The sequence below is a fragment of the Hydra vulgaris genome, chromosome 01, assembly GCF_038396675.1.
Source record: "Hydra vulgaris chromosome 01, alternate assembly HydraT2T_AEP".
Lineage (NCBI taxonomy): Eukaryota > Metazoa > Cnidaria > Hydrozoa > Anthoathecata > Hydridae > Hydra > Hydra vulgaris.
This window is the reverse complement of record NC_088920.1, coordinates 70,824,655-70,834,951: the sequence shown is the minus strand read 5'-3', so window position 1 is coordinate 70,834,951 and position 10,297 is coordinate 70,824,655. Positions and strand designations below refer to the sequence as shown.

Sequence of the window (10,297 nt, the reverse complement as noted above, 5' to 3'; positions counted from 1 at the left end):
AATGTTAATAAAGACATTTGTTTTAAAAGAGGTTTTGAATTTAAATTAATCACACGTATAGCATGTATCTGTTTACGATAGAAAGGTTCTAGTTTAGTTTTATAGGTACCACCCCATGCTATATTACCGTTGTTTAGGTAGCTTTGAACAAAGCTACAGTAGATTTGTTTGAATAGTTTTTTTAATAAGTAATGTGACTGGTATATTACTCTATTATGTGCCAGAAAAAATATATGCGGATATTTTAACAGACATTTTTTCAACTATTGTATTTCGATATTGAATGTTATAGATACTTTGAAAGTACATATATTATTATTATTATCATTAAATTTCACATAAGTATGCTTATAAAGTTGTGTACGTGAGAACGCACTCACTTTGCGTTTTACACTCAACAGCAGCTTTTGTAAGATCTTCGATTTTCTTGGTAGCTCTTATCCATTTATTTTTGAAGTCGTAGATGTTTTTAGTTTATTTTAAAGCGTGTACACGCAATAAGTGTGAAAGTAGAAAAACGACTTAAAAAAGGTACTCATCAACTTTAATTTAGAACTAAACATTAGTTTTAAAAATAGTTGTAAGAAAATAAAGTATTTCAAAGAAAATAATTTCTAAAGTAAAAAAAAAAAAAAAGAGAAATTAATTTTTTTAATTATTCATCTAACAAAATTTTAAACTTTTGTTTTGGCGGTACGCATAAGCTTGCGCGCAGAGCAACAATCGAAACTATCTGATGTTGTTTAAATGACATTTTCAAATCTTTAATACTTCAGCATAACTTTTTTTTTTTTAAATTTGTGTTTAATAATTACCCAGTACTTTGCATTAATTTTCAATTCTGGACAGTATGGAGGATTTGCCATTTTACACGTCACAACTTTCACGTCATTTTGTTTATAACATTCCATTGCCAGTTTGCTATCCCAGCAAACATGACAACGTTGAATCAACGTTGAAAACCGGTCGCAAAAGATGTTGCGGAAACGTTGACAAAGTAATCGATTTTGCAAAGATATGTAACGTTGTTTAATAGACGTTGATTAAACGTTATTGCGTAACGTTGAAAAAACGTTACTAAATGACGTTACAAAAGCGTCGCAACTAAACGTTGAAAAAGCGTTACATAAAAAGCGTTGTATTAACATCGCAACTTAACGTTGAAAAAACGTTACTTAAAAAGCGTTGCATAAACGCTGTTAAAGCAGTCTATTTTGCAAGGATTTGTAACGTTGTTAGTAAAACGTCGATTTAACGTGACTCAAAGACGTCGAGTAAAGGTTGAAATATAACGTTGAACCAACGCTTAAATGCGCTGTATAAAATATCGCCAAATATTATTAAACGCAATTAAACGTGGCTATAATATATATTGAATTGGCAAATAAAACTAAATTGTATATTTGAACTAATTGTAATTTGAACAATAATTAATACAAACAGTAATATACAATGATAAATATAAAAAAGCTTAAAATATACAATTTATAGATATATATATAAAAATATAAATATTTTCTTTAAAATTTATGTGTGTGAGTGTTTGCATATATATTTACGCAATATATAAAACTACAATTAACAGGATATCGCATCGATAGGCCAGGATATCATTGAGATACAGAATCTAAATCAAAAAACAAAACTTGTACCATTAGTATTCTGAAAGCAAACGTAAAAAAAAAATGTTATTAAATTAGTATAATTATTATTAAATTTAAAAAGTAAAAATAAAAATATATATATATATATATATATATATATATATATATATATATATATATATATATATATATATATATAACTTATTTATATATATCATTTATAATTATAGGTTCAGGTGTCACTCCATTGACTAGTTTTTAACTATACGAGTGACACCTAACCTTATTTATGTGAGTTTATAAATTTTATTGTAAATTTTCATATTTTATGGTTAAATAAATGGATTATTATTATTATATATAAAATATATAGATAAACAAATTACATATATATATATAAATTATATATATATATATAAATTATATATATATATATATATAAATTATATATATATATAAATTATATATATATATATATAAATATATATATATATATAAATTATATATATATATATAAATTATATATATATATATAAATTATATATATATATATATAAATTATATATATATATAAATTATATATATATATATATATATATATATATATATATATATATATATATATATATATATATATATATATATATATATATATATAACTTTTGTCACACAGTGTATATATATATATATATATATATATATATATATATATATATATATATATATATATATATATATATATACACACTGTGTGACAAAAGTTATCGTACACTTTAAAAAAATTACAAACTCTTAATTTAGAATAAAAGAAATGCAAGGAACAAGTTAAAAACTGAATAAAAACTATTTGATTTATAAATATTTAAACAAAAATTGAAAAAACAGAACTAGAAAAAAATTTTATTTTAATATCTTGATGAGAAAGCATGAAAAGTAACAAAAAGAAGGTGACAAAAGTTATCGTACGCTTTCAAAATAGTACACTTTGATAAATATTATGGGAACTAAACTTATATTTTAGTATCGTGTATTTTGTCCTTTAGCTTTTACAACAGCAGCAAGACGTCTTGGCATCAATTCAACGAGTTTTTTTGTAATAGACGGATCGATTGATTCCCACGTCTTTACAATTTGGACTTTTAATTGTTCAATGGTGTTTACACCTGTTCTATCTATTCGTCTATCGATTTCATCCCATAAATGTTCTATTACATTCAAATCAGAGCTTTGAGGTGGATGATTTTGTATGTCCCAACCTTTTTTTCCCATAAATTCCATCACATCTTTGGCCTTATGTTTGGGATCATTATCTTGAAGAAAAACGAAGTCATCACCAATACCAAGATTACGTGCTGATTGTTCAACATTTTCTTTAATAATACATTTATAGTAATGTTTATCCATATTTCCTTCAATAAATACTAACTTTCCAACACCTGCTGCCGACATACATCCCCAAACCATTACTGATCCATTTCCGTGTTTAAATGTTCAGACTAGTTCCATTTTCTAAGCAATTTTTTGATGAACGCCATACACGAATTCTACCATCAGATCTTTTTACATTAAATTTAGACTCATCTGTCCATAAGACTTTATTCCAGAATGAGTCTGGCATATCAATGTACGTTTTAGCATAGTTTAATCGAAGCTTACAATTTTTATCACTAATACAAGGAACCTTTCTTGGAACGCGACTCACTATTCCTTGTCTTTTAAGACTTCGAATGACTGTTTTTGGACTAATTTTAACCCCCAAATCGTTTTCTATTTTGCAAGCTAAAGTTTTGGCACTTACAAAACGATTTTTCTTGATTGTGGAAGCTAAGCTTCGTTCAGCACGCTTATTCGGTTTTTTTGGACGACCACTTCGGGGCAAATCAGCTAATTTTCCTGTTTTTTTGAACTTGTTAATAATTGAAGAAACTGTGGATTTTTTAGAATCAACAATTTTTGCAATACAATTTAACGATTTTCCTTCATTCCAATGCTTAATTATTAGCTTAATGGGTCTTAACCCATTTCGAGCTCATTTTACTTTTTTTTAACCAAAAAATTCATTTAAAACAATTGAAAATAATCTTAAAGTATTTATAGTTTACTTTATTTTCAAAAATGTATGAAAAATGGTGGACATAACGGTTTGGAGTTAAATAAATATTAGTATACGCCAAGTGTACGATAACTTTTGTCATCATCTTTAATGTACTTTTTTCAAATATTAATGTTATTTCAATATAAATTCCAAAAAATTCAGAAATTACCAAAATAAATACTATTAAAAAAAAAATTATAACAATTTTCATTAAATATAGCAGAAAAATTGTGTCTATATTGAATATTATTTTTTTTTTCTTAGCGTACGATAACTTTTGTCACACAGTGTATATATATATATATATATATATATATATATATATATATATATATATATATATATATATATATATATATAAATTTGCTTATTTGAAGTAATTTTCATTTCCTGTGAATTTTCTTTAACAAACTCATGCAAATGCTGTTATGCAGAAATGCAGTTATTTGAACCTGCAGTTGTTTGAAACAATTTTGCTCCCCTTGAAGATAAAAAAACATATTAAAGGAACAACAACAAAAAAAAAAAAATGGACTATATTTTCAACGAATTGTAAAATATTTATTAATTTACAAGGATAAAACTGAAGTAGCACCAAATTCCAAGGGTCTTTTTCTTTTTTACTTTCTACTTTTATTAAAATTTGAAAGAAACTTAAAGTAGGTCATTTTAAAGAGCATATTCAGTTATTTGAGTTTTGGGTTATTCGAAAAAAATTCTTATACCCCTTGGAGGTTCGAATAACCGGGAGTTTACTGTATATATATATATATATATATATATATATATATATATATATATATATATATATATATATATATATATATATATATATATATATATATATATATAAATTCCAAGGGTCTTTTTCTTTTTTACTTTCTACTTTTATTAAAATTTGAAAGAAACTTAAAGTAGGTCATTTTAAAGAGCATATTCAGTTATTTGAGTTTTGGGTTATTCGAAATAAATTCTTATACCCCTTGGAGGTTCGAATAACCGGGAGTTTACTGTATATATATATATATATATATATATATATATATATATATATATATATATATATATATATATATACAAACAGTCACAGGCAAAATTAAGTAGCAATAATGATAAAATCGAAACCCAAACAATAAAACAAAATTATTTACGTTAGAATCTATAAAACTGCAAAAGTTTTATGTTTTTTTTTAAATTTGATTCCAGAGAGAAAAAAAAATATTTATAACTCTTTTCAACTCAATGCAAAAGTAACTCTATTAAATGAACTTTGCTAACTTACAGTTTTTCTGTCTAAAATAAATGTGACAAAAGTAAGAAACATCTACATTTTTATTAAGAAAAATAATGCTTTGTCAATAACTATTTACTTAAAAGTATTAACATCAAAAATATTTTGTTAAAGTTATTAACAATAAGCATTTTAAACTATACCTTTTGGAATTTATTTTTAGAAAAAGTTAAAATAATAATAATGGTTTATCATCAAAATTATTCATTGGACATCAGATCTCGGGTCACTTGTGATCGAAAAAAGGGCCTAACCTACAAGCAATGTGATGAAAAATATCAAATATCAGTAAGTGGTGTTATGAAGATGTGTATAAAATATGAAGCAACTGGTTCTGCCAAAAATCGAAAAAGACATGGTCGCCCCATTAAGACTTCAACAAGAACCAATATCTTAATTGCACTGATAGAATAAAAAAAAATTAACAATAACCTCAAAACAGATTGTTGAAAATCCTTATTTAAATGTTTCATGTCAAACTGTACAGAAAAGACTTTATTTAAGTGGTTTAAAAAATTAGGTGGTTTAAATAAACCTTCTTCAGAAAAGTATAAACAAAAAAAAACTAAAAGCATTTGCAAAACTGCATATTAACAAGTGTGAGGCATTTTGGAACTTAGTGTCATGGTCTGATAAGAATAAATGTCAAATACTTGGCTTAAAAAACGACAAAGAGTTTGGCGCAGACCTTGTGATGCACTCTTAGATAGAAATCTTACAAAAACAGTCTAGCATGGAGGTGGCTCGCCTATGGCTAGGGGATGTTTTGATTCAAATAGTGTGGGACGACTGGTGAATGTTGAATGTATAATGACAGGGAAGTTGTATGTTGATTGGCTTTCAAAAAATATATGTCAATCCGTTTAAGAATTGATCGCAAATTTTTTTTTCACCATGACAACGACCCTAAACACACATGCAAAGCGGCACAACAGTTCCTAAAAAAAAATTAAAGCTAACATCCTTAAATGGCTGCCACAAAGTCCAGACCTTAACCCTGTTGAAAATATATATGGGAAATTTTGAAATCTAAAATAATTGTAAGATAGCTCATTTCATTTAAGTTACTTTTACAATGATTTAAAAAAAATTATAAATATTTTTTTTCTTGTTTACAATAAAATTTTAAAAAACATAAAATTTTTGCAGTTATGTAGATTCCAACGTAAATAATTTTGTTTTTATTGTTAGAGTTCTGAATTTATCAACAATGTTAATGCTGTATATATATATGTATACATAGATATATGTATAAATATAAACATATATATATATATATATATATATATATATATATATACATATATATATATATATATATATATATATATACAGCGCCGTACTATCGCAAGTGCAACAAGTGCAATCGCACTGAGCCCCCTATTAAATAAAATAGAAAAACTTCTCCAATACCATAAATTACTACGAATTAAAAGAAAAAAAAATTTTTTTTAGTTTCTGCATAGGGCCCCCAAAAGTTACAGCACGGCGCTGTATATATATACGTATATACATATACATATATATATATATATATATATATATATATATATATATATATATATATATATATATAACCCTTAGATGTTGTCCGAAAGTTTTTTCCATATTTTGTTGACAAAAAGTAAAAATTAAAATGCAAGACCGGAATTTTTTTTTTTTAATAATGATAGACTGCCTGCCCCAACCAAACCCTCAGTCGATGTAGCAGCACTCCCTTGCGGGTCAGGCTATTTGTCAGTCGATGTAGCAGCACTCCCTTGCGAGTCAGGCTATTTGTCAGTCGATGTAGCAGCACTCCCTTGCGAGTCAGGCTATTTGTCAGTCGATGTAGCAGCACTCCCTTGTGAGTCAGGCTATAAGATAGTCGATGTAGCAACACTCCGCGCATGATTTACAGTAAAAAAAATAAAAATAAAAACATTTTATTAAAAAAAATAAAAATAAAAACATTTTATCAAAAAAAATAAAAATAAAAACATTTTATTAAAAAAAATAAAAATAAAAACATTGTTTATATTGTTAAAAACATTCTGGTCAATTAAATTTGCGTTTTTGTGGTTTTTTTATATATCAATTAATTTGTAATTAAATTAATGGTTTTGACTTTCGTCCAAAACGAAAATGTTGGACGAAAGTCAAAAGTAATTAAAAGTGACATATGTGTTAGCGTAAGAATCACTTTTTTCCTTCCGCTCTTCCCAAAGCCAACAAACTATAGATCTATATATATATATATATATATATATATATATATATATATATATATATATATATATATATATATATATATAGATATATACATTTTATGGAAGTCAAATTTTACAATTAAAAATAGTCACAATTCCATACATAAATTAACTAAATTAAACTTACTTGAATAGTTGTAACTATAAACCATCAATTTAAATTATATAATGTACTTCGTTCATAAGATGGAAACCAGTTAAAAACATATCATTCCTCTATCTTTGATCCAACAGAACTTTACTAAATAAACTTACACCTAAAATCAAATTATAACATGTCAAAAAAATTTAAACAGTGTTATTAAAATCAGATATGACTAATAGTTATTATTAAGTTTTATTTATTCTTCACCATATAAAAAGTTAAATGCAAAGAGAAACACAATCATTCACTAACATAATTACTTTCATTATTTTTCGGAGTCATCTGTAGTCGTAAAATTAAATCCTTCGCCTACTTCTTTATCTAAAAATAGATACTTATAAGTAATTATTTAGTAAAACCAATATAAACAAAAATGTAAAAACTAAAATATAGACCCAGTGCAAACAGATTACGATATATATTAAGGCAATCATAATACAATAAACAGATTCAAAATTTTACTTATCCCAAAATAAAAATAAGATTTATTAGATGTTTATTTGATATAGTACTTCACCATTAATATAAAACCATAACAGTTTTTTTATTCATATAAAACAATTAAAATAGCAATGAGTACTGTAAAATTTAATGACCACCAGTAACTTTAATACTTTTAACTCTAAGCTTGTTCCATGAATAACTAATTGGAAAACTATTGTAGGCAGCTTTTATTGCATGAACACCAGTTGACAAAAATAACCAACCATTTTCTACCCAACAACATAGAGCAACTGCCTCTGCTTCAATCTGTTTTTAAAATAAACAACTTAAGCCCAAGATTGTGAAGTCATTGTAATAGATCATCTGAAAAAAAGACATCATTTGTTTTATTTACATATATATATAAATATATATATATATTTATATATACATATATGTTTATATTATATATATATATATATATATATATATATATATATATATATATATATATATATATATATATATATATATATATATATATATATATATATATATTTATAAACAAATATATATGTTTATATGCATATATATATATGTATGTATATATATATATATATATATATATATATATATATAAATATATATACATATACACGCATATATATATATACATATATATATATATATATATAATATATGTATATATATATATGTATATAAATACAAATATATATATATGTATATATATATATATATATATATATATATATATATATATATATATATATATATATATGTATAAATACATTTATAAACAAATATATATGTTTATATGTATATATATATGTACATATACATATATATATATATATATACACACACACATATATTAACATATATATATATATATATATATATATATATATATATATATATATATATATATAATGTATATATATATATGTATATATATACATATATATATATATACATATATATATATATATATATTTATATATATGTATATATATAAAATATATATATGCATATATATACATATATATGTATATATATAAAATGTATATACATCTTATATATATATATTCATAATTACATGCATTAATACATAATATTAAAATAAAAAAAATATATATCAAAGGTATGTGATAAATAATAAATGTTAGAATTAAATATACAAAACCAACTCTAAAATTAGGACTAGAAATATAAACATTTTAAACAAATATATAAAATGTATATATTTCTTTTATATATATTCATAAATCTACCCATATATACATGCATAAATACATATTATTAAAATAAATAAAAATATATGATAAAGAGTAAATGTTAGAATTAAATATATAACACTAACTCCATAACTAGGACTTAATACTTTTCCTATTAAAATTGGAAGTTTTTCAAAAGGATGGAAATAAAACTTTTTATCCAAACGTGTTTTTATACAAAAAAAAAACATAATAATGCATACTTTCATTATTGGTGGAAGATTTTATACTGAATTATTTGCTTGATAATTAGGGTAAGGTGTTTAAAGTTTTTTAAATAAATAAAATTGAGTCTGTTAACAGACTAAATTTAGTCTGGCTTATTATGTTTTATTAATTTTGATATTACTTAAAACATTTGTATCTTGTCAAAATTAAATGCTATTTCTAACTTAGAAATAACATATTTAATACAACTTTGCAATTTATTAAAATGGTCATTTTAAAATAAATAAATCATCAACAAAAATAACCTGAATAAACCGAATATACTCTGAGATTTATGTATGTTATATACAATTTGATGCAAAGTCTAAAAGTTTTAAATTAGCCGCAATAAAAAGAAGTTATAAAACATAACTTTATTAAAAATTTTTTTTTATACTATCTGCATGCATTCTATTAAGTTTTCATTGCCTTTTCTTTACGGCAAATTATTTTTGTAATGGCTAGTTAATGAGACAAAAATTTTCAATGTGTCACTTCCTTAACATTGTCAAAACAACGTTTAATTAACGATGGCATAATAACACTTTTTCAACGTTTTTTAACTACCACATTTTCAACGTTTGTATATGTAACGTTGAATAAGCGTTGTTTCATAAATAGCTTAAATACGTTGAAAAAGCAGCTAATGTCTAACGTTGATAAACCTTCAACTTTGCGACGTTTTTACAGTGATTATTTGCGTACATTTATTCAACGTTGAATAAACGAGATTTTTTGAGAAGATAATATACGTTGATATTTATACGCTTATTCAACGTTGAAAATGTGACGTTTAAAAAGCGGTTTATTTTTAACGTTGATGAAGCATAGATTTTGATTCGTCTTTAAAGTGGCTTTTTGCGTAAGTTGATTCCACGTTGAATAAACGTCTTTTTTTGAGAAGCTAAATTACGTTGCAATTTCAACGCTCATTCAACGTTTAAATTTACCGCGATTTAGTATACAAAAACAAACATTGATTCAACGT

At 23.9% G+C, this 10,297-nt stretch overlaps 1 long non-coding RNA gene across 3 annotated transcripts; it reads right to left on the bottom strand.

The window, feature by feature from the left end:
• Nucleotides 1–1,461: 1,461 nt before the first annotated feature.
• LOC136074969 (uncharacterized) lies at nucleotides 1,462–8,200 on the bottom strand. 3 transcript variants are annotated; one of them, XR_010635614.1, is made up of 4 exons: nucleotides 7,981–8,200; nucleotides 7,637–7,705; nucleotides 7,367–7,496; nucleotides 1,462–1,627 (listed from the first exon to the last, which is right to left on the bottom strand). It is a non-coding gene; the product is annotated as an uncharacterized LOC136074969 (long non-coding RNA). The 3 variants fall into 3 exon arrangements; XR_010635612.1 differs by having other exon boundaries at nucleotides 1,463–1,627; nucleotides 7,965–8,200; XR_010635613.1 differs by having other exon boundaries at nucleotides 1,464–1,627; nucleotides 7,999–8,200.
• Between the last annotated feature and the right edge of the window lie 2,097 nt (nucleotides 8,201–10,297).